This window comes from Polypterus senegalus, chromosome 1 (assembly GCF_016835505.1).
Source record: "Polypterus senegalus isolate Bchr_013 chromosome 1, ASM1683550v1, whole genome shotgun sequence".
In the NCBI taxonomy this organism is placed as follows: Eukaryota; Metazoa; Chordata; class Cladistia; order Polypteriformes; family Polypteridae; genus Polypterus; species Polypterus senegalus.
In genome coordinates this window covers 165,847,519-165,871,441 of record NC_053154.1, presented here as the reverse complement: position 1 = coordinate 165,871,441, position 23,923 = coordinate 165,847,519, and the positions used below count along the sequence as shown (strand labels likewise).

Genomic DNA, 23,923 nt, shown 5'->3' with positions numbered 1-23,923 from the left:
AGGTGTTTATTTGGACCTTTATTTGAACCTGTTGATATTGATTCTTTTTTGATGGCATCAGAAAGGTTTATTGCACAAAAATGTACCTCATATGAACTATTGTCTGATCAGGGTACAAACGTACAGGGTACAGAGCTAGAGCTAAGAGAAGCCTTTGCAAATTTAAGCTCTGAGTTGCAGCAGCACTTAGCTAAACACAAAAATTGTTTAATTTTAACCCATCGAATGCACCTCATTTCAGTGGGGCATGGGAAAAGGATGTAAGATCAGTCAAAGAAGCACTCCACACTGTAATAGGTTTACAGAGAGTGAAAGAGGAGGTACTCTGAACTGTACTCACTGAGGTAGAAGGGATTTAGAATAGTAAACTATCAGGATATGTGTCATCCCATGTTATGGATATTGACCCAGTTAACCTAAATGTATTTCTTATGGGGCAACTAGATAGTTCGTTACCACAAGAGGTATATCCAGCTACAGAGCGTATAGGGAATAGAAGGTGGAGGCACAGTCAAGTGATTGCTGATCACTTCTGGGCAGACTTTATTAAATATTCTATGCCTAACTTGAAAGTACGCTAGAAGTGAAGAAAATATACATGGGATATTCCTATGAGAAGTCTAGTTATGCTTATTCATCTCCAGTTTCCTAGATCCCTCTGGTTGATCGGTCAAGTGATCAAGACCTTCTTCAGCCAAGATGGACATGTTAGAGTTGCAGAGGTAAGGGTAAAAGATAAGGTTTACACCTGGCCAGTTAATTATTTGATTGAGCTGCCAGAGATCCTGGAAGAGACTGCCAACAAGCAGGTAAACCCTAAAGACTGCAAGACACAGAGTTGGATTTGTTATATCTGAATCTTCAATACAGAAAACTGAAGATTATGTGGCTGGTATTACGTGCTTCTTTATTCTCTCTGTACCTGCTGCATCTGTTCTTTCTCTTGCCTAAGGTGCAACCCTCAGACAGGGCCAGGATCCTCCTTCTATTACAAAGGACAACTGCATTTCTTAGACCCTAGAATCAAAATATAGCAGCAGAATATGCCATATGCACCATGAAGCCCTGCCTCACTACGAACTTATGGTGCATAAAGCTAGAGAGACTTGCATAAAAGCAATGTGAAGGAAACCGTTAACTGATCACTGTCATGCCTAAGTGAAAATTTATACCATTTTTGCCTGTATTCATATAACTTTTCATTCCCAAATTGAGTCAATTTGCTGGTAACCTTGACAAGAGCTCTTTTCATTCACGCCATCAGCCAGATCTACTATGAAGCTAATGAAGCTTAAGCTTCAAGGCACCTAATCCCAAAAAGGCCCCCGAAGCAACTTTTGTCAACATTGCTTAAAATTTTGGGTGTCTATTGTATGAGAAGGGATATTTAAAAAATAATAATAATAATATAGTGTAACTCAATACAAAAGAACAGATCAAGTAAAAATGAAAAGGTATCACAGTATCATAGCCTTGCTGTAAATGAAAAAACTATGAAAATTAGGGATGTTTCATTCCAAGTATATTTAATATGAAAAAATTAAAATTATTTAAAACACTATTAATATTCATGACAGAAATTTAAACTTTCATTTAATGATTTATCTTAGGCTTGCCTTAATGAAAAAAATGAAAGCAAATTTTGTTGTTTGTGGTCATAGTAAAGGACAACATTTCAGTAACTTGTTATTAACATATATAATCTTATGAAATCTTAATATGTACTAAATAATATAAATAATAAATACTATTACAATAAATAATAAAAATTTTGCCTGTCTGCAATTTAAATACAGTAAGAATGAAAACGTAGTAAAATTATCTTCTTTGAAATGGCATTAGCATTGTGATTGCCTTCTCAACGTGACAGCACTCATGATAGAAATCTAGACAGGAAGTTTTTTTTAAAAAGTACTAATAAGAATGCCATATTTTAATTATGCCTACTCAAAAACGAAATTTTACATTCAGAAAAGTAAGGCAAATAATAAAGGTGAAATAGTGTTAGATTAGCCTAAGCCTATTGTGTTTTTGGAACAGTGGTTGCAATGCAGGTTGCATATGGGCTCCCATAACAATTCAACCTTCAGGGCCCCAAAAATGAAGGCTCATCACTGCAGGGCATTTGCTACATGTATATGAGGTAAAATTTATTTATTTGGCGTTGCTGCACCCACTACATGATGAAACAACTCGGGATCCCAGTTTGCAACCCCCCCAGGCAGACACACGGTCCAGTCCCACCCTCTGGAAATGACCCTCTATCTGCCGCAGCCAGGTGTTACGTGGGCAACCCCTTGGCCTGGTCCAGCCACTCGGGTCCCCCACAATGAGTATCTTATGAGCCAGATCACCCTCAGGGAAACGCACCACATGGCCATAGTGCCATACCTGACATTCCCCGACAATGTAGGTAATGTGCATTATTATGCAGGGATGGGCAAAAGTAGGTTTACAGTTGTTCGTATGGAAAAAGACATGCAGGTTAGGATTATTACAATAACTTTATTAACTCAATACCTTTATTTACTTTATTAACTCAAAGGAATGCCACAATGGCACAGTGCACTTAGGTGCAATCTTGTAAATGCTCAAATAGCTGGCCTTGCATGCTCACAACTGTAAACCTACTTTTGCTCACCCCTGTATAAATGCATTTTTTTTCAGCCTTAAGTAAATTAATTTGCAATAAGAAATGAACATGCCTCAACTAGCTCTCAGGGTTAACTGGCTTTATTGTACATGAAAAGAAATTATAACATTTCTGTACGCCAGTTTCCACTAATTTTCACAACTTCAGTCTAACTCCAGTGGTAATAGACACACTACAAGCCTGGTATCACTGCAAATGACACCTTAAATAAAAATAATTAATGCTAGTCACACTTTTATAAACAAACTATGTCCTCCCTCCCTATAAAACACAGTAGTAATAAAGTTGTATCAAACAATTACATGCTTTATTTTAGAATGATACCACTTTTCAAACGTGTGGAGTGAAGTTAGCTTTAGGTAGCAAGCAGTGAACAGAGGTTGAGTTAGTACCAAAACCTAACTTAATAGATGTGTTAAAGTTGCATGCATTCTTAATTTTTTGTAAAGGGTTCATCCAACAGCAGCATCTGCAGCTCAGCACAGCATAGCCGTCATACAGCAGGAGAAGAAAGCAACTGTAGGAGTAACAAAGAGTAAGGGGGCAGTACATCATGTGCATAACCTGTGCTTTAGTGTCAGACAGTATACTGGACTAATTTACTTAACAATCAATAATGAATGTGATAGAGATTATTTGAAATTGACAAACAACCTAAGGTAAGGTCTTTGAGATGTGGGAAGGAAGCTGAACTAATGCATGAAACCAACAAAGATACTGAGATTGATTGGTGTTCTCTAAAGTTAATTCTGACTTTGAGGTAAGGTCATTATTTCAGATAAGACAGACAGACGTTCTGAGGTAACACTGATCGTGGTGTTGATTAGCACATGTAAGTAAGACTTTCACAGTATATGAGATGATAATGGCCCTAAAAACCTTTGACACTGTGTGTGGATAAATTGTAGTGGTGTGTGGCAGGCGGTTGGGGTGTTATGAAGATAATGCAGGACCAGATGGTATCTGGCTGATTGTAGTAGGCCAGTATGAATGAAACACCAGGACTAATCTCGGATTCCTGTCCATCTCTACCATCCTCCCTCACTCTGTTGATATTCACAACTGTATAATTATATTTGTCACTATTTTACTAGCTTCCTGACAAATTTTGTTTAACTGAAATAACTGTAAAGCAATTGTTATTTCACAAGAACAATATCATGTACCTCCCGTTAAAATACTTAACAACTCAAAGAAGGACCACTCAGAACTTCTTCAGGGTTTCAGAGTAAGGCAGCTCTTTACTAACAAGGTTATCATGCAACACTCAATAAACAAAGTGTGGATCAGATTCAAAAGCTGAAAATGTTGTGCCCATTTTACAGCAATAACCTTTGACTTCCCATTTATCATTATGCTTTTCTGCTTTTCTTCCTCTTGTCTTTTGATGGGAAAAGGGAACCTGAATGGTGACCAATGTACTATAAAATTGCATTGGAAATTTATGAGAAACTCTATTTCTATCACAAATCTGCAATTAATTACAATTTATAACTTTTATATTCTGAAACTAATTTGAATATTTTAAAATGTCTAACTATGCACAGAATATTGTGTTAATTTTGTACAGTGACTTGACCTGCTGCTTTATAGCTCCAGGGATCTGGGTTTAAATCTCATTCGGTTCACTTTCTATGGAGAGGCTGTGCAGTTTACCAGTGTAGCTGCTACATGCTCTATTACACCCAAAAGATGTGTGCTTTAGGGTAATTGGCAGCTCAAATACAGTGTGGTTTAAAATAATGTGGTGTGTGTGTGTGTGTAAGTGTGCTCTACAATGCAATGATCACTCATTTAGATTTTGTTTCTAACCCTATTCCAGGGCTGCTAAAAATGGTACAGTCATGGTCCATGCCCGTAATACAGATGGATGGACTATAAAAACAAAGCAAATTTCACAATTAATGTTTATCATTTTAAAATCTAAGAAACAGTATCTTTATGTTGTTCTTTGTATATATAAGCTGCTCAAAAAAATTAAAGGAACACTTTTTAATTAGAGTATAGCATCAAATCAATGAAACTTCTGGGATAGATCTGGTCAGTTAAGTAGCAGAGGGTGTTGTTAATCAGTTTCAGCTGCTTTGATGTTAATGAAATTAACAACAGGTGCACTAGAGGGGCAACAATGAGATGACCCCCAAAACAGGAATGGTTTAACAGGTGGAGGCCACTGACATTTTTTCCTCCTCATCTTTTCTGACTGCTCTTTCACTAGTTTTGCATTTGGCTATGGTCAATGTCACTATTGGTAGCATCAGGCGATACATGGACCCTACAGAGGTTGCACAGGTAGTCCAACTTCTCCAGGATGGCACATCAATACGTATCATTGCCAGAAGGATTGCTGTGACTCCCAGCACAGTCTCAAGGGCATGGAGGAGATTTCAGGAGACAAGCAGTTACTCCATGAGAGCTGGACAGGTCTGTATAAGGTCCTTAAATCATCAGCAAGACGTGTATCTTCTCCTTTGGGCAAACAGGTACAGGATGAGCACTGCCATAGCCCTACAAAATGACCTCCAGCAGGCCACTAGTGTGAATGTCTCTGACCAAACAATCAGAAACAGACATCTTAAGGGTGGACTAAGGGCCCAACGTACACTAGTGGGTCCTGTGCTCACTGCCTGGCACCATGGAGCTCAATTGCCATTTGCCATAGAATATCAGAATTGGCAGGTCCACCACTAGCGCACTGTGCTTTTCACAGATAAGAGTAGGTTCACCCTGAGCACATGTGACAGATGTGTAAGGGTCTGGAGAAGCCGTGGAGAATGTTATGCTGCCTGTAACATCATTCAGCAAGACTGGTTTGGTGGTGGGTCAGTGATGGTCTGAGGAGGCATATCCATGTAGGACCACACAGACCTCTACCAGCTGGACAACGGCACCTAGACTCCCATTAGGTATCAGGATGAAATCCTTGGACCCATTGTCAGACCCTGTGCTGGGTTCCTCCTGGTGCACGACAATGCCCGCCCTCATGTGGTGAGAGTATGCAGGCAGTTCCTGGATGATGAAGGAATTGATACCATTGACTGGCCCCCACACTTGCCTGACCTAAATTCAATATAACACCTCTGGGACATTATGTTTTGGTCCATCTGACACCACTAGATTGCACCTCAGACTGTCCAGGAGCTCAGTGATGCCCTGGTCCAGATCTGAGAGAAGATCCCATGGGATAGCATCCATTGTCTCATTACAAGTATGACCCCGACGTTGTCAGGCATACATACAAGCATGTGGGGGCCATATAAACTACTCAGTATGATTTTGAGCTGCTGCAAATAAATTTCAGTAAAATGGTCTAGACTGCCACATCATTTTTTCACTTTCATTTTCTGGGTGTCTTTGAATTCAGCTCTCTGTAGGCTGATAATTTTCATTTCCATCAAACAATGTGGCATCCTTTTGTTCCTAATACATTATCCAGTCCATATCGGTATAGACATCCAGCAGGATTTTTTTCCCATTGAGATCTAACCAATTGGCCTGCGTGGATTTCATGGAACATCTGAAAGATGTGCAGGTTCATTTTTGGACAACAAATTGACTAAGGTTTCTCCGTTTTTTTTTCTGTACAATATGTGTTAAGTGACAAATTCTCTGTATGACTGAGTTAAGTGTTGGTGGAGAAATGTGTCCCTTGCAAAAAATTAGAAACGTATTGAATCCGACTGACTCCGCCTGTTGTGACTCTCTACTGGAATAAACGCAAGTGAATAAATGACAGTTTTTTTATAAACTTATCAAGAAGGAGATGTTACAGAATATAAATAAAGTAATACAGTCTTTTAGACACCAAGATAGTAAATGTTAGCTTGGTCTAGGCAGCAAAGGGTCCCTTGGAATATCTGATAACGTTTATGAAAAGTTTCTGACCGAATCCTAACTGAAGTTTATCGAAGCTCTTCTAACTGGACGAATGTCTAAAAATCGCACGCAGTGTTTTTATTTTCCACGCACGCCAGCTTAGGTTTTCTGAACAGTTACCTGACTTTGCGCCTCTCCGCAGTGATTTGTATTCTTTTCGGATATAAAAAGTAACTTACCCTGTTTCGGGCAACTCGCTGATCAGCTGCTGTCAGTCTAACAGGTCGCATCACTTCCTTATAACGCCTCTGACACGAAGAGCGCTTAAAGTAAGGCTGTCTAATTTACATATTGTGTCCACGGCGACAGAGGGACCCTTTGTGGTAAGACGAGCTTTATACCTGAGTGGAGATAAGCAAATAGCTATAAGGAACTTGTAAAAGTCCGTGACTTACAAGAGCTGCTCTGCTCCACCCCAGCATTTCTCGGATAGGTGAGCTGGCGGTTAAAGAGATGTACACACCTGAGCAGTCATATTTCATCATTTCGACACATCAAAAGACATTACAACTCTTCTATGGTTTCAATTACAAAGGAATAATTAAAGATAAGTTAAAAGTGCAGCATTTACAGTATGCTGAAAGGTTAATACACGTTGTTGTCATTAATAGGTGAAGTGATAAGACGGGCATTTTTTACTTCCTGGATTGTTTTAAAGGATTTTATACATTCTATCCGGTATGTACAGAATGTCGCAAAATGCTGTGCTGACAAAAAGGTCTAAAGTCCAGAGCAAAACGAATGTCTTCCTTCCAGTTATGAACCTTCCTTAAAAGACATTCAGATTTGAAAGGATATAGTGTAACAGATATTTCATTTAGGAGTAGATTACACGCTTCTCACTTTGTCAGTATCATTTGGTGGAAATATCATTTGATACCGTTAGGAGTTGGACTGTGTGATAGTGGCACAGACCCGGCCAGAATATACGTGCTTATATTCCCCTAAACGTAAGTGAACTCCACTATAATAAAAGATAAGCACTGTGTTAAACAATTGATTTGAAATCATACGCCCCCATAACAGATATTACTGCAATCCAAAACTGGATAAAGGAAGAAGGCAAAATAAATAAATCCTATTGGCAAAGTAAGTGTATAAAATGGAGGAGTAAATGAAATGGTGGTAGAAACAACTGGCAGTTACTGTAATCTTATTTGTACACTCTATTAAGCAATGCTATAATGAAACCATTCACATGAAAGTCCCAGAAGAACCTTTCTTTATTTAGACCTGTAATGGACTCCACACAGTAAATAACCATGAACAGATGGTAAGAAAGTTTTTGTGAAAAACGAGTGGGTCATGATTTTAAAATGACTCTTGCTGCTCCATATTTCCAGTAACACAGGCTAAGTCCAGGTTTTCTTAATCTGTTAGTGTTTTGCAACCTACCATACATTACACATTTCAGATTTTTTTTACATATTAGGTAGTTTTTCAAAACACAAATAACCCTTCCCAGAATGAAATGGCACCTTGTCAACTAGTAGTTCTTTGAGGAACCACACAACCCAGTAAAGAACCAAAAAGTGCTATTAAAGAACCAGTGTTTTTAAGGGAGTAGATGTATTACGGACCAAGTTTGTGATTGGCTACAAGGTAAAGGATTGCAGGATGATAAAATAAGATTCTGACCTCCTTCTGCTATCTGCATAAAAAAGACACACATGGGTATGGTGTTAAACTGCATCCAGCCCTGTAAGCGGTCTTCCAACTTGCAGGGAAGTCATGGGGGTTGGTGGCAATCCAGCCAATGGGGTCAGGCATTTCAGGGATCAGAACTGGTGTGATGCCGAGGCATCGCCCCCTGCATGTCAGCACTCATGTCCCAATTTGAGGCAGCCCATTTGGGTAGGTGCGTGGAATGTCTTGTCTCTCCAGCATGATGATCATCTTCCTCTGCTGTTGGAGGAGGTTCATAAACTCCACATTTCAGTGGCAGCACTCTCTGAGTTAGGTAGACCTGAGACTGGCCAGATCTCTGTAGGTGGGTATATTTTATTTTTCTGGTCGCTCTGAAGGCTGTCATTTTCAGGGAGTGGTTGTTGCTATGGTGGATTGGCTCCTTCGAAGTCACTCCTTTCAACAAGCGTATTATGAGACTCAGATTAAGGCACCCGCTGTGTGCCTTGTTTATTGTCTCAGTGTATATTCTGACCACAGTGAGTGATGTCTTGGTGAGGGAGACATTTTATTTGCAGCTTCGCTCGGTGGTTGATGGGTGCCCATGAGGTGACACTCCTCTGGTCATGGGTGACTTCAATGCAACCACTGGCACTAGCAGGGCTGGCTATGAGGAATGTGTCGGTCCCCATGGGTCTGGAGACCATGCTGAAAGTGGCTCCATGTTCCTTGACTTTGCAAAAGGTCAGGGGCTGCAGATTATTGGATCCTGGTTCCAGTGCCCTGAACCTCATTGTTGGACTTGGTACTCCAATACTGGTGGTGCAGGGAAGGAGATCAATCACATCCTTGTGGACAGACAGTGGAGGCTCTTACAAAACTACAGGGTCTACAGATGTGCCCAGTTTGTGAATTCTGACCACAGACTTGTTGTTGCTACTCTGAAGATTAAGCTTAGGTCCAGTATGCTACTAGGAAAATGAGGCTGGACCTGGCCAGACTCCAAGATCAGGCTGTTTCTAAAGGGTTTGCACACAGTTTGTGTGAGGATCTTACAGGTTTGGGCACAGCTGCTGATAGTAATTTGATGAGGGAGACCTTACATGACAAGACCCTTAAGGTTGCTGAGGGTTGTGTTGGTGTTACCAGTGCTCCCAGAAGGAAGGTTTCATCTCGCAGGGCACCCTGGATATCATCAAGAGGAATCACAGTGCATGGCTTGATGGCAACACCGGCCTGCACCAGGAACTGAGAAGGATGGCTGCAAGAACTCTGAGGTCAGATAAGGAGGCGTTTGTTAGAGGAATCCTTGAGCAAGTGACACACTATCTATGGTCCAGCGACCCACATCCTGCTTATAAAGGAATCAAAGCATTACACACATCTGCATTACACACATCTGAATCTGTTCCTCAGAGAGTTGTAGTCAGGGTGGCTGATGGAACAGTCCTTACTGATGACACTGCAATTGTGACCCACCGGGCTGGCTACTTTGAGCAGCTGTTTAAAGATGATCCTCCCAATAGGACAATGGACATCTCTGGGTCCACGGTTCTTGACCCATTATCCTTCAATTAGCTGTAAACCACCCAGACTCACTGAGATTGCACAGGTGATGAACCAGCTTAAGGTAGAGAAGGAGGAAAAGCTATCCTCCTGTTATTGCAAGCAATCTTTGGTTCCATTTGGGAGACTGGCATCATTCCAACTGCCTGGAAAACAGGACTTGTCATCCTTATCTGGAAAGGAAAGGGTCATCGCCTGGATTGAGGCAACTACAGGGGAATAACATTGCTCTTGGTGGCAGGTAAGATCCTTGCTAGAGTCAGTACAATCTGTGATCAAATGCTCACCTACCAGTGACCAGAACAGTCTGTTTTTACACCTAACAAGTCTACCATCAACCGCATCCTGGCACTGAGGGTTCTCATGGAGTATAAACGCAAATATCGCCAGAGTTTCTTTGCAGCCATTGTAGGTTTTTGTAAAGCTTTTGCCTCAGTTGATCAAGCTGCTCTGTGAGACATCCTAAGACTTTGTGGGATCCCCTCGAGGTTGCTGGATATAATGGCCAGCCTGTACACTGTTACTGTGAGTGCTTTGCAGAGTGGATTCAGAACCTCTGCATTTTTCCCATTTGATTCTGAGGTTTGTCAGGGGTGTGTTCTTGCTCCTACTCTGTTCAATGCTTGCATGGGTTGGGTGTTGGGCAGGGTTATGTGGTTCAGTGGGTATGGGGCATCTGTTGGTGAAGAGAGATTCACTGCTCTTGACTTTGCCAATGATGTTGTGATGTTCACAGTGTCAATGGAGGCTCTGATAAGGGCTCTTGAGAAACTGAGCAAGGTGTCTGAGTGTCTGGGCTTGCAAGTGTCCTGGATAAAAGCCAATATCCAGGCCTTTAATGACCTCTTGAGCATCCGCCATCTGCAGTGTGTCTGTCTGCGGAGACAGTGTCGACCTTGTCGAGAGGTTTACTTACCTCAACAGCAGCATGTGGAGCTTCTAATATCTTTGCAAAAGGATCAAGTCCAAGTTTTTAGAGTCCTGGTGCTACCTGTTTTGCTATATGTTTACAATACATGGACTCTATCCAGTGACCTGAGATGAAGACTGGACTCCTTCAGTACTATGTCTCTTTGGAGAATCCATTGATATGACTGGTTTGACTTTGTGTCGAATGAGTGGCTGCTGATGGAGTTCCCGAATGAAGCACATTACCTGCATCGTGAGAAAGCCTGTTATTACACTACAGCCATGTGGCACAATTCCATGAGGGTGATCTGGCTTGCAGAATTCTCATTGCTGAGGACCCAAGGAGCTGGACCAGGCCAAGGAGATTCCCATGTAATATCTGGCTGCAGCAGATAGATGGTCATTTCCGAAGAGTAGAACTGGACCGCGTGTCTGCTTGGGGGGTTGCCAACCAGGATCTCGAGCTGTACCAGTGCATGCTCCTTAACCTGACCTAACCTGACCTGAACTGTGGTTCCTCAAAAACCAAAGCTTGACAAAAAACATTTCATTCTGTAATGGATTCTTTGCATATGAAATCAGTTCTTTGGGTTTTGCAAAGGTCCCAAATATGTGGACAAAACAGAAAACATTAATGTACGGTAGGCTACCTATAGCAGTATAGTAAGAGATTAAGCAAATCTAAACTTATCCTATATCATCATATGCAGCAACAAGTCCATGAAACAGTTAATATATTTCATAAACCTCTTATCACATATTCTTCACTATTTGTAGAACCTGTTACAGATCTAAACAAAAAATTCTTCTTGAGCCTTCATGTGGATGGTTGTTTTGGAGACCAAAAATAATTACTTTATGGCATTGCTCTGAGGAACCCATTTGGCATCTTTATTTTTAAGGGAGTAACTGGATTCGAACAAAGGGTAAAAGTGAAAGCACACTAGCCGGATTGAACAGAGGACATACAGTCAGATAACTGCCATCTATTTTGAACCACACATTAAAAAAAAATATCCTTAATCCTAACATTTCAGCCTGGATGACCTGAGACTATTTTACCTTTGCATCCAGTCTTTGGACCCACTTAAGTGTTTATTTAGAAGTCTGAGCATATCCTGGAAGCATCAAAGCCAAGGTGGGAACCAATCCCAAACAGGACATCAGTCCTACACATGGTTCTCTCATGAACACACTAACACAGCAAACTGTCTTGTTTCTGGGAATGGATTCAGCAGCTTTGAGGCAGCAACATCAACACCATGATGACAGGCACTTCAGAAATATTCTTCATGTATGTACCTAAACTGCCTAGAGTTCTTATTATAGTGACAATGCCAAGATTTTAATATGGTCACCAAGAGCTATAAGGCAACACCACTACCCACAGTGCAGTCCTGACTATTTTCTGTCTTTTGTGAGTTCTTTAAAAATTATTTATACAGCATTTTAAATACAATGTAAATTGATCTTAAATTAAATTGTTCAAAACATGTTGGAGAAATAAGAAGAACATTTCTGGAAAGAAAAGAAAAGGACTTTTCTTGTAATGTTTAGAAAATGGGTCTTTACAAAGATGTTTTATTTTACAAAAATCCTGTTCATGCTGAAACAGCCGTTATATTTATCATTGTACTTGGCGACTGAAAATGTGCCTTGTCTACCTGCTTAACAATTCCCTGAATGTTTTGATAACTAGTTTAAGTAGGAAGTGTAATCAGCTCTGCTATATTGTGAGTCTAAGGTTTTGCTTGGCTATGCATGTTTTTGTTGATAGCAGGTAAGAATCAGTTTAAATCAAATGTATAATGCAGAAATTGTTACTATAATTCATGTATATGGCTTCAAAAGCTGTTTCCATATAATACAATCTTTGTGTTTTGTTTCCCATTTCTGAATCCTACCATAACAAAAAAAAGATTAAAAAGTAATATAATCAAATATAACACATGAAGAAATGTGATGATGTGTTTTCTTATTTACAATTTAAAAGCAAATGTATTCACCATAATTTAATTTAGTTTTTTGAAATATATATTCTCAAAATTAACAATTCCAATATCCATCAATCTACTTTAAGAACTCTTTAATTACAATACAGAGTTAGAAAGAGGCAGAAATTACCCTGGCAGTGTTATATTCAAGGTGGCTGCGAAATGTAGGAAGGGTTAGATTTAGGGTTAGGGTTGAATTATGACAACAAGATTCATGGCTATCACAAGGACAATAATCAACCACTGACACGCAAAGCAAAGAACAAATTAGAAAGACTTCAGCTGATGAAAACACACAAAAGGTTTGGAATTTTCTTTAAAACTCAATCAATCAATCAATGATTGCTTTGTGGGAATACATAACTCTTTTTGTAGAATGTAGCATTCATTATTAAAATGGGCTTAATATTCGTCGATTTCGGAAATTCTGAGTTTGAAATTTTAAACTATCAAGTACAATATTATGCAGTAAAGTACACCTGGAGATAGTGGAAGTGTCACCACCTCACAATAAGAAGATCATGGGTTTACATCCTAGGTCCTCCCTGTGTGAAATTTGCAAAGTGCTTTGAGCAGTGAATAAAGTACTATAGAAATGTCAAGAATTATTCTACTTAATGATCCATCAGTTTCATATTTTAAATATTATGTTTTTTTCACCAATTAAACAAAACATGTAGCGCTAGGACTCTTGGCCTCTATATACCTTCACAGTACCCTAAACTTAATCCAAATGCAACGTATACAAACCGCCTCCTTTGTGTTTACAAGAAAGGTACTGTTAATCACTCATATGGTGATTTAAAACAAACCTGTGTTCCCTCAGTGTGCAGTAGAATGTTCAGGTGTGTTAGTTACTATTATCACTTGTTATGAGTTTGTGTACTGATACCTTTGATGGCACTGATAGTTCTTTTTTATATAGTTAAATGCACTTTGCAATGTGCCTGGGTCATGTATCAACAAAATATTTATTTTGTTTCAAAAGGTAAACAAATGTTATTTCTAATACTGTGCACGTTTATGTTTTTAGGTACTTGAAGATGTGCCTAGGCCACATATGACCAAAATGTTTTTTTTTATTTCAAAAGTGGAATAAAAAGTTTTGCTAATACCTCAGATTCAGTACAGTTGAAACTTTCATGTGCCTGTGTCAAATGTGACCAAATTTCAAAGGTGAACAACGAATAAACATTACTTCTTTTTCAATACATTCATTTGTGTTGGTTTAAAATTTCTTATTACCTATTGCTTAATAGCCTTTGAAAATGTCTGGCCTGGCTACATTTCGTAGTTTTGAAAATCTGGCCCAAAGGAATTAGTATTTGAAGAGCCCGATATCCTTAGCCCTGCTGTAGAAGCACCGCCCCGTACTTTGTGCGCATGTGTAGAGCATATATGAATCACCGCACCACTTCCGGCCTATTAGAATAATAATAATGATACTGTATATTACATTTATTTAGCGCTTTTCTCAGTACTCAAAACGCTATCCACACAGGGAGGAACCGAACCCACAATCGCTTTACTGCAAAGCAGCGGCACTAGGGGCAGAGAACTGGCATTTGAACGCGTTTAGCTGTTTTTTTTTACTTAAATCGTGCTCACTTATTTTCATACGGTTTCAGGATTTAAAAAGTCGTGTAAAGACTACTGGGAAAAGAATTTCTAGACAAGAAAAAAAAATTATGCGCGACCATGTAGAAACTTGCGTCTTATTAAGCTTTCTCTATAACCTTATAAGCTCCTTTTCCGTAGTGCAAGCCAATTGCATAAATGCTCACCTGTGCAACTGGAATTCATCTGAATAATAAATCATTTATCTATATTTACCAAAAATGAGATTGGAGTAATCACGGATTACTGTGTGGCCGGTTAGCTCAGTTGGTTAGAGCGTGGTGCTAATAACGCCAAGGTCGCGGGTTCGATCCCCGTACGGGCCAAGACTTTATGTTTGTGGTGGCTGAGACATGCATCTTGTCACTTCTCAAGATTTGCAAAACTCTTTTCAAGTACACTGAATAGCTGTGATTTACATCAAATAACGTTTTGGAAATCAACAACTTTTTAACATAAATGATTTTATAGCATGACTTTCATAATAAATCTTTAGAATTGTCGTCGCTGCCCAGAAGGGGCTCTGCTCATTAAGATGACCGATGTCGCATCTTAATTCGACAACGATATTACTTACGTGTTTCTGTATTAATGTATGTGTAGTGAATAACGGTAAGTTTTTAACACCGACTAAAATCGGGCTCGTCCGGGATTTGAACCCGGGACCTCTCGCACCCAAAGCGAGAATCATACCCCTAGACCAACGAGCCGCTACAATGCAGTTTCTCATCTTCTAAATATAAGTATTTATGTCCAAAGTTTTGTTTTAATAAATATTTTAAATAATGTTGATGAATGAGTTCTAAAACATTTAATAACCAGTCCCCCTGCCCTCTCAATTCAGATCTGTTCCGGCCGCCGCAGACTGCTCTTGCTGACTGTTAGCGCTTCGATAAGGAACACGTCATTAAGAAAAGGAGCTAATTTAAATCTTTTTGCCAAATTGTACATGTGTTAAACTGAGGATGTCATGATTGTTGTAGAAATAATGTCAAAAAATACAAATGACATTTTAATATTCACAAAACTCTAAATACGGCTTTCTCAGAAATAATTCCCGGAATCAGATTTTTTGCAGTTTTGCTCAATTATGGTCTAGCATACTAAACTATATTGTTGAGAGACACAAAAGCGAAATTGTATTCATTTAATAAAAAAAAAGTTGTGATAAAGTTATAATACAAACTGAAACACTTACAAAAATAATATTTGAGCATTTTAGGAAAGTGGACCTACCAGGGGGCTTTGACAGGTGGCCGGTTAGCTCAGTTGGTTAGAGCGTGGTGCTAATAACGCCAAGGTCGCGGGTTCGATCCCCGTACGGGCCATTTTCTATTGATTTCGTTGTTAGTGGTCTTTAATAATGCTACGTTAAGGGCAAAAAAAATTGATGGTAAACCCACCGTGCTTCCTTAAATCAGAACAAGGAAACTTTATTAATCCCGAAGTTACAGAATAAAAACAATTTGTAACATGATTACGTAGTTACTATTTGAACAAAAAGCGTAATTATTGTCATTTTTGCTGTTTATTTTTCCACATAATATGCCTGTATTATACCGAATTGTTCTAGATGTTTAAATTGTGCACTGCGGTTACCCGTGTTATCTGAGGATACTACATTATCACCACTCGCACACCACTTTCACAGCCACAATTACAAGGTCCAACAACAGTGCACACAGCAAAAAAGATCACTGAGACCAATCTGCCTTCCATTATAGACATCTTTATAAAGATTTGCATCTGAACAGAATACAGCAGTGTGAAGGACCGCTCCCATCTCTTCCAATATCTCAGAACAGATGACCGATGTGATGTTTGCAAATCCCGGTGGAGAAGGAAGGCTGACGATAATCCTCCTCGTTTGTATTGTTACGGTTCCGTCCTTGATGCTGAAACACGTTGAAACATAACAATGCCGTGACTAAGTATAGAATACTAAAACGTGAATAAACCACCAGGAGGCATTGTATGACATTTTGCACATTCCGTGAAACATCTTATTACTTTAAAAAAGATTTGATAATATATATTTCCCGTATTGTGCTAAACTAGCATGATACAAAGAACACACCCTTTGGTAGAACTGCGCAGCTTTAACTGGGTGGTTTTAAGTTCTTGTCCTTGAGTGACCTTGATTGGGTTCGAATTTCACTCATGGTGGACGCAATTTTAAGTTGTGTATTGTTCTGTTCTGAAACCCTATTAAACAAATACCTGTACAGGATAATTGACGTAAATGATATGTAAAATTGGGCTCGTCCGGGATTTGAACCCGGGACCTCTCGCACCCAAAGCGAGAATCATACCCCTAGACCAACGAGCCAACTGTAAATACAGTTTTCTGTTTTCCTTGAAGACCATAAGTGTAATTGTATTTTGGTGACGCGGTAAAATGAAATTAACTTTTTTGCCAATGTCATTTTTTTCTACAGTGACCAAACCTAAGCCAATATTCTCGGCAGAGCTCCGCCTCACGCTGCTCCTCTAGTGAGACTTCGCTCCTACGACAACCCAAATGTCGCTCTCTACCTTTTCTGAGTCCAGTCGAAGCAAAATCTCTGTCGTTCCTCAAATCAATGAGTTAATCTATACCAGGATCCTTCAGGAGTTTCCCCGAGCACCCCGCGCTACCCCGAAGGTGTTTAGCGAAGTGGATTCTTCTAAATGCTTCTGTTAATCAGGTAAGTGCTTCCTTTCCTCGTATTTTCCACGCGCTTCACGCAGTCTCCGACTTCTCCACTTGACTCCTCCCCTTCTAACCTTAACGACTACGGGAAGGGTCCTGCTGTATATCGCCAACGACATCTTAAGGGTCCATCAGAACACACGAAATAATGTAAAAGTTGTACTAGTTGTAGTGCTGTCATTTATGGACGGAATATTAAAGTTCATACTTAGACTTATCTTAATATTCTTTTCCTTTCAGGGTGGGAGAAGCATTCATCTTTTTTATTCAACGTGACATAGCTACTCCGAGAAGCCTCGTGTTTATCACGAACTCGCAAGCCCATATCGGGGTCACGTTTGTACGAATTGTTTATAGCTGATTTTGTAACAACACCTTGTTTAAGTCATCATTTGTTTAAACGTGCCTTTGCTGTTGTGAGATTTATGTTTGCATCATTGTATTAAGGAGATTATCTGGTTAATAACTATTGTTGGAAAGTAGTATTTAAAGGACAATCAAATTCAAATTTCAAATGTCCACAAGTTCAAAACGCAGGGTGAAAGTCAGTCTGACAGAAAATAAATTAACACTACACTTCCACGATTTCCGTGGATTTAGCGCTTTGCAGTACACTCAAGAAGAATTTTCGAGGCACTCGCGGTCTGTTCTGCGTCCATAAGCTTAGCGGGAATTCGGAGCCACCGTTGTGCCACTTCGTGCGGCTGTTCGAGAAGGGCTCGACCCTCTTGTGATATCCTCTGACTAGTTACTGGGCAGGTAAGTTGTGTCTTTTTCATTGTAGTATCATCTGTGATCTCAGTATTATTCGCTTTCTTTCAATAAATGCTTAACTCTTTTCTCGATATCCCAGTATATCATCCATCGTGGCCGGTTAGCTCAGTTGGTTAGAGCGTGGTGCTAATAACGCCAAGGTCGCGGGTTCGATCCCCGTACGGGCCATAATTTAGCCGCAATATGGAATAAGATACTCAAATTATATACGGTGAGTGGTTTTGGAGCCTTCTTGTAAATTCGCATTTGTTCCACTCTTCGCAATTTCTGAGATGGTGTTTCGCACCTTACATTATTAACATCACAGTACTTTCCAAAGTTTATGTGTATCGTTGATCAGAAACGGCTCCCTACTGCTGACAAGGGTCGCCACTGCATCTAAGGATGTGGAATCGCACACATACACACTTTTAAGTAAAATTAGCCTTTGTATTCTGGAATGCAGTGATCTGCACATAGTATGGGATGCTATGGCAACGTAAAACAGGCAGCTTTAATCATTTCTATTATTTTATCGGCATAAAGATCGAGAAGAAAAAATGTATGAATGTAGCAGAAGAAGGGCTCGTCCGGGATTTGAACCCGGGACCTCTCGCACCCTAAGCGAGAATCATACCCCTAGACCAACGAGCCAGTTAAGTAAATCATATACGAATAGTTATCTATAACAACAGTTGTGTTTTTTTCTATTCTAAATTGCAGACAAATCTGAAAAAAACATTCCTTTCTGGGGCGCTAATACTAAAGTCAGTAGACGCGCACCAGCATAAAATAACACACAGATGGACTGAGGAATAAGCCTTACCGAGATCTCTGAATGTAGCGCAGAATTTCATTTTGTTGTATTGTTTTATTGATTGCTAACAAAACAGATATGTAACTTTCATTATTCGGGACACGAGCACCCCCTATTGTGTTTTTTTTTTTCTTAACAATGCACAGTCGGTGTATTAGCGATGGGCTTGGGTTGTGTCCGATGTTGACAGCAAGGGCTTTTGAAACGGGACCGTCTTCTAGAGATCGTTAGACAGAATAATTACACCGCATACACGGTTTTAGATGGAGAATGGGATGGCTTTTCCTGTTAGTATTATTTATATAAATCAGGCCGCTGTGGAGGGAGAACCGTTTAGTATCCACTGCAGGGCTTCCCAGATTCGGTCCAGGTTCACAATCTGTGATAATAATTGGGCTAATTTTAATTAGCTGGACTTTTTTCTTTTTTTCTGAAAAGCATAGCAATAGAAATTTTATAAGACATTTTAAAATATTTCTCTTTATACTATAGCTTTAAATGCAGAGCTCTCTTTTAGATAGATAGATAGATAGATAGATAGATAGATAGATAGATAGATAGATAGATAGATAGATAGATAGATAGATGAAAATATTGTTTAAAAAATATCTTTCAGTATCTTCAAATTAGAAATTTTGTTAAATAGAACCTGCCCAATTTTCCTCATCTCCCTCCTTCCTCTATGCTGGAAAAAATATTGCTCAGTTTCGAGGACTCAGACAGCATTTCTGCAATATATAAAACAATTTTACAGTCCCTCCCTTTCAAAGATCCAAAAGGACAATGGGAAAAGGATCTTTCCCTCAACATCTCAGAAAAGGTGTGGAAGGTAGAAATGCAGAGAATCCACTTGAGCTCCAAATGTGCAAAGCATAAAATTATTCAACTCAAAATTATATATCGAGCACATCTGTCTCGCTTAAAATTGTCCAAAATGTTTCCAGGGCATGATCCAACCTGCGAACGCTGCAATCAAGTTCCAGACTCACTGGGTTACATGTTTTGGGCCTGCATCAAATTAACATCATTCTGGACAAAAATCTTTAAATGCCTTTCAGACAGCCTTCACAGCAAAATCCAAAGTGTTAATTTCACACCTACAGTGTTAATTTTAACTCTTCTTCAGAGTTTATATAGGTTAACACCAAATCGAGTTAAAATTACACTTTGTGTAGTGTTACATTTTCCATTACTTGTCAGGTGTTGAAGTCAACACCGTAAGAGTTAATTTTTTAACACTAGTAGTGTTTTGAACATACAGTTGATGTAAACTAAATTCCCAAAACTGTTGGTGTTAAAAAAATAACTCTTATGGTGTTGATTTTAACACCTGACAAATGTGGAGTGTCAAAATGTTAATAGTGAGTGTTAGTACAGTATATCTGGCATTGTATTATTTTAGATGCAATATTAAGTTACTGCACCTCATTTTGTTTAGAAGCTAATGTCACTTTAATAAAAGTTTCATGTATACACATTATACACCAGATTTAAAAAAACAAGAATTAAGACTTTGCAAAATGTTTGTTTTATTAAACAAAACTGTTTACAAAATATTTCAAAACCAATAAAACAAAAAAAAATCAGGTTTCCCAACCAAGAGCATTTTAATAAATAAAAAAGCTCAGTCTCAATGGCAATTTATAGAGTATACAAGGGTTAATTTACATATTTGTACATTTACATATAGATTACGGCTGCTATTAATCCTTTTGTGCAAACACTACTCTGTAACACTGAGCTCATCAACATGCATGGCAATTGTGTAAAAAATAAATAAGTGCTAGTGGGGATCATTTAAAAAGGATATCATTAAATAAAAGGCTCTATACATTTGCCAGAGATTCTTCATAGGAGACGTTAAAAACATAATGAATTTTGAAAGTTCATCAATGGCACTCAGGGAGGTGGTTCCTGCACAAGGGATGAGCTGCTTGTCCACAACCACATAAAAATTGTCGATCCTCTTCTTGGTTTGTCCTACTGCAAGTAAGTATGGTTGGTGACCTTCTCTCCTGCTGAAATGTTCTTAAATGCTGATACAGGACTATAAAAAATAATGCATGATGGCATTTAATAAATACACAGCAATTTCAAAGCAGAACAGAATAGTTTAATATATTAAACACTTCAAACAATGAATAACATTCTATCAGGTTGAAAATATGAAAAGTGCTAATCATCTACATCTACATCTAAAAGTTAACACAGTAAGTATGAAGGTTGTCAGCAATTACAACTTATAAGTGTTTGTAATTCATGTCATGTTCAAAGGGAAGAAGATAATATGCTAGAAAGCAGAGACAAGTACAGACCACTGCGATATGGTTAAAATTGATATTAAATTTACATGTCACCAATAAGACTAAAAAATTAAACATTACATATTGGTCTTGGGTGAAAAGCAAGAGAACAACTTCGTTCAGTAGCAATCAACCAAAATAAAAGTCTATGACTGTACAAAACATTGCAAAGACATTGATCTTGTATTAGTAAATTTACCTTATGTAAACGTACAAGCCTGTCAACAGCATCAGTTCGACTGATTGTAGCCTCGTTCCTCCCTGCAGAAGGTGGTAACAAATAAAACAGCAGCAAGAAAGAGGAAATGTCGCTGTTACAGTCTGATAGAAAATGAGAAGGGGTCAATTCCAGAAATATTAATTAGAATGTAGAACAGAGAGCCTTGCCTGTCATTTAAAATTTCAAAGTACTACTTACCATTTTCAGACTGTTGTTTCTCTGTTGCACTGATATAACTTTGACCTTCTGCTGTCAAAGTGAGAGACTTTGCTTCTTTGATGACTTTCTGCTTAAATGCTGTCTCCTACTGCCCAAGCAATCATGCAGATGTTTCAGTATTGAACAGCACAATAAAGTCTTGAATTACCTAATGAAATCGCATACAGAACAACAACACAAAGCCATCATGTCTTAATCACTCTTAATTCCTTAAACTACAAATAAATAGAAGAGAATGTTTGTACTTACCAAACCTCCCAACTTCTCAGGCATTACTCGAGTTTGAGCTTGCAGACAGGTCCAGCTGTGTTCTCTCCAACCCTTCTACATCACCGGAGTTTTAAAGCGCATCAGTGCATGTACTTGGTGTTAAGGTAGCAGGGGGTGAAAATTGTTTTTTCAAAAAAAGAAGATCAATATTGATTAATTTTCAAATATTTTATGAAGACATTTGAACATTTCTGAATGAAATTATACATCAGAAACGTCCAAAGTCCTTGTGGAGGACACCTTACTGTGAAGCATATCTGTGGGTTGCTCTGAATCAACTCTTGAAAAATATCTTCTTCCCCATTAGTATCTGTCTCATCAAAGGAGAAATTTGATAATAAATGTCAACAAAATGAATTTTTCAAATCAGAAGAAACATTAGCTAATGTTTAATTAAATTCAAACTTACCTTCAGTTAGAAACTTTTCAAATTTTAATCCAGCTAGCAATTTAATGTATTTTTTTCCATGTGTGTAGTACAGACCTGTGGCTTTGAAATGAGGTTGTTTGTGTTGGTATGTGGTGTAGTTCGTCTGCATGATGCGGTGAAATGTGTTTTAAAACATTTTTTGAACCTTTGTCATCCTGACACTGGGCTGCTTTGAGATTAAGTATTTGGACTGAAATATCTCTACATAATCTACTCAATCATTAATTTGCTAAAATAACAAGTAATCTATTTCCATTTATCAAGGGGTTTAATGTAGTAATATTAGCATGAAACTCTAACATTATAAATCTCACATACTGTATAAGCGTAAAAATTTTAGATTAAGCTTTTAAAGCACCGAGGAAGCAGATTGTCTTCACCATTTCTTTTTCTTCTCCATTTATCTTTATCCGCTTATTAAACTCATCAATTTACTTATTTTTACTAGCTTTAAGTTTAACTCTGTTGGCCATGCTCTCTTTCTCAAGGGTGGGGGTTGATTTGTTTTCAATCCTATTTTTGTAAAAATTGATCATTTGTATGGAATGATTACAATAAAATCAATGAAATTAAAAAAATAAATACATGTATTATTCTCATAAAACTGCTTAGGTCATTTTAATGAAAATTTGCCAAATTTAGTTTTGCAATTTCTACATTAACCCCTTAAACACAGAAACTAGGAAATAACAGCTCACCCAATTAGGCTAAGAGTCAAATTAAAAACAGAAGCTAAAAACCTGCAGTAGCAGTGGGTCCACAGGACAGAGTTTGAGAACCACTGATCCACAGCATAATTTGACAAGGGCTCTGCCAGAGATATAATTACAAAAAAAAGTTCTGCTGAGAAACATCCTTATTCCTTAATGATGATAAATGGGATGGCCTGGTGATATGTGTGAATAAACTCATAGATCCCAAGAGATTAAATGTTGTAACAAACATGTACTTGTAAAGGCAAATAAAGAATTAGTGTGGAGATGGATTTATGGGTGTCTGAAAATCCACTCCAAACTGCTTGATTTTAGAAGCATAATGCACAATTCAGAGAAGATGAAGTTGTATAGTATATAAAATATTTAGTACGTGTCCTACTACATCCTAGAGGTGCCTACAATATTAAGCAGGCATACACGTAGTTTACATTAACTATATATTAGCCAAGGGCCGTCTAACCAGCATCATAGACCCCTAGGCAAAGTAGTGAGCTGTGGCCCCTGATGTTAAGGACCCATATATTAAGATGGCCCTGTATTAGCTATGCATTCCTTTATTAAATCGTAGGTGAGTTTTGCTTGGCCCAGCATGGATACTTGGCTCAAACTGACTGGTAGTGCTGACAGGTTTGTGTCAACTGCAGTTTATCAAAGGAAGCTTTCAGTAAAAAGATAAAAATAAAGTTAAAAAATACAATCATCTGAACTCAAAACTCAAATTATAAGAATACTCTTGGACAATTGTAAATTGTTCTGATCGACCTTGAATGCTATGCTGAAAAGGTAGGGAAAAATGGCCCCAAAACAAAGCTATTATTTATTCAATTTAAAGAATTACTAAGCACAAAGTCAAAAGTACAAAATCCAGAACTGTTAAAAACAGAAGAAAAAAGCACAAACCACAACAATACAAGATTCAAAAGTAAATCCCAAATACTCCAAAAATACAGTTTCAAGGACCAACATGAAAAACAGACCAAGAAGGAAAAATGTAAAGAGGAGACAAAGGGAGCAGATGAAGAAAGACAAAGATCTGTTACTTCTATGAATGTCTAATCTGTATCTCATAGAGAGGCATAATAGCAGCACCAGGGATTTGTAGCTGAAATATGATCCTCTCCACATCACCATCAGAAACGATTACACATTTTAACACAGAATTTAACTTTGCAAGATCAAAGTTTAGAAAAAGGTCCGCTTGTCGTCTTTCTTAATATAGCACATATCTAGACATGATTTCTTTAGTAACTGCAGTTACTGTA

The 23,923-nt window shown here is 38.4% G+C and overlaps 1 protein-coding gene, 1 long non-coding RNA gene and 6 other non-coding genes across 10 annotated transcripts in view; 3 read left to right on the top strand and 5 right to left on the bottom strand.

Moving 5' to 3' along the window:
* LOC120534601 (kyphoscoliosis peptidase-like) overlaps window positions 1–6,788 on the bottom strand; it is a 58,953-nt gene extending 52,165 nt beyond the window's left edge. For both annotated transcript variants that reach the window (XM_039762193.1, XM_039762201.1), the window contains exon 1: window positions 6,709–6,788. The gene's annotated coding sequence lies outside the window, so the exon portion shown is untranslated. The remainder of the gene's footprint in view (window positions 1–6,708) is intronic.
* Window positions 6,789–14,493: 7,705 nt separating this feature from the next.
* Window positions 14,494–14,567, top strand: trnai-aau. The gene has a single exon. It is a non-coding gene; the product is annotated as a tRNA-Ile (tRNA).
* A 312-nt stretch (window positions 14,568–14,879) lies between these two features.
* trnap-ugg lies at window positions 14,880–14,951 on the bottom strand. The gene has a single exon. It is a non-coding gene; the product is annotated as a tRNA-Pro (tRNA).
* Window positions 14,952–15,495: 544 nt separating this feature from the next.
* trnai-aau lies at window positions 15,496–15,569 on the top strand. The gene has a single exon. It is a non-coding gene; the product is annotated as a tRNA-Ile (tRNA).
* A 929-nt stretch (window positions 15,570–16,498) lies between these two features.
* On the bottom strand, window positions 16,499–16,570 carry trnap-ugg. The gene has a single exon. It is a non-coding gene; the product is annotated as a tRNA-Pro (tRNA).
* Window positions 16,571–17,801: 1,231 nt separating this feature from the next.
* On the top strand, window positions 17,802–17,875 carry trnai-aau. The gene has a single exon. It is a non-coding gene; the product is annotated as a tRNA-Ile (tRNA).
* Window positions 17,876–18,268: 393 nt separating this feature from the next.
* Window positions 18,269–18,340, bottom strand: trnap-agg. Its single transcript has one exon. It is a non-coding gene; the product is annotated as a tRNA-Pro (tRNA).
* Window positions 18,341–20,117: 1,777 nt separating this feature from the next.
* On the bottom strand, window positions 20,118–22,328 carry LOC120534591. Of its 2 annotated transcripts, XR_005634793.1 has the most exons (5): window positions 21,925–22,328; window positions 21,495–21,825; window positions 21,225–21,393; window positions 21,006–21,067; window positions 20,118–20,550 (listed from the first exon to the last, which is right to left on the bottom strand). It is a non-coding gene; the product is annotated as an uncharacterized LOC120534591 (long non-coding RNA). The 2 variants fall into 2 exon arrangements; XR_005634792.1 differs by having other exon boundaries at window positions 21,495–22,328.
* Between the last annotated feature and the right edge of the window lie 1,595 nt (window positions 22,329–23,923).